Source organism: Austrofundulus limnaeus, unplaced genomic scaffold (genome assembly GCF_001266775.1).
Source record: "Austrofundulus limnaeus strain Quisiro unplaced genomic scaffold, Austrofundulus_limnaeus-1.0 Scaffold203, whole genome shotgun sequence".
NCBI classification, from domain to species: domain Eukaryota; kingdom Metazoa; phylum Chordata; class Actinopteri; order Cyprinodontiformes; family Rivulidae; genus Austrofundulus; species Austrofundulus limnaeus.
In genome coordinates this window covers 572,461-573,670 of record NW_013952605.1, presented here as the reverse complement: position 1 = coordinate 573,670, position 1,210 = coordinate 572,461, and positions in this window count along the sequence as shown.

Here is a 1,210-nt window from a genome sequence, read left to right as displayed (position 1 = left end):
ATCTATGCCACGAAGAATTGAGGCAGTTCTGAAGGCAAAAGGGGGTCCAACCCGTTACTAGCGTGGTGTACCTAATAAAGTGGCCGGTGAGTGTAAGTACTGGTATTGGCATTGTTCTGAGTATGCGGGCATTTTAAGAGTATGAGTACTTGTAAAAAATGCTGGTATCGGCCTCAGTACTGATACCAGTATCTGTATCAGGACAGCCCTAATATATACATATTAAAACCACATTCACAAGGTTTCATGCAAAGACTTTTATTAATGAACAGTCTGCAGTGCGATACAATGGCACATATTTGTCCATCTGATCCCTCATGAGGATCAGATCAAATACTGTGCTTCAAAAACAAAAGCTCTCTCTCTCTTCACAATTATCTAAAAATACCTTGTTCTGATTTAAATATGCAGCATAACTTTTGCAAAGAAAATATACATGTAAGAAATATATCACTCGTTTATTGGATAGACTATATTGTACCAAATGCAAGTATATTCAAATACATCTTCTCTGTGACTTATTATGCATTACATGCACCAAAATAAAAGGTGGGGGTTGGTGTAGATGCCTCGCTTACAAAAACACCTGTACATATTTCTGTATGAAAATAGAAAATATCAAAGCAAGATGTGCACCAGTTGTCGAGATTATGTTACAAAGAAACGGCGGTACAAAAGACCTACAAGTATGACCAGATAACACATTACCTGGAGCACAGAGGTACAGGTCAAGAAGACTGGAAACGGGACAAAGACAAACTCTTCTATTAGTCAGTTTAATCTGAGCTCTTCCTATAACTCTGACCGGTTCACCAAACAGCTGACAAACAGTTGGATTTAAGAGTTTTATGATTAAACAGGCAAAGCCAATGTGAGGGTTTTTTAAGTTTTGCCTGTGAAAAAAGAAAATAATTGATGTCCAATGCATAGCATAAAGTTTGGTTTGGTCTACTTATCAATTTGTCCTATTGCTAACTTATAGGTGAAGTGCCGGATACCAACTTCTACCAACAGCTTATTGATTGATTGATATGTTTGCTTTAAATGTTTTTTGTAGCTATTTTGAAGTCATATTTTGTGTCAAATAGATAAAGAAAAATTACCATCTTACCTACAAAACCAACTAAGTTTTGAAAAATAGTTTATGTCTGACAGAATTGGCAACGGCTATACCATTTATATACATATACACACACACACACACACACAC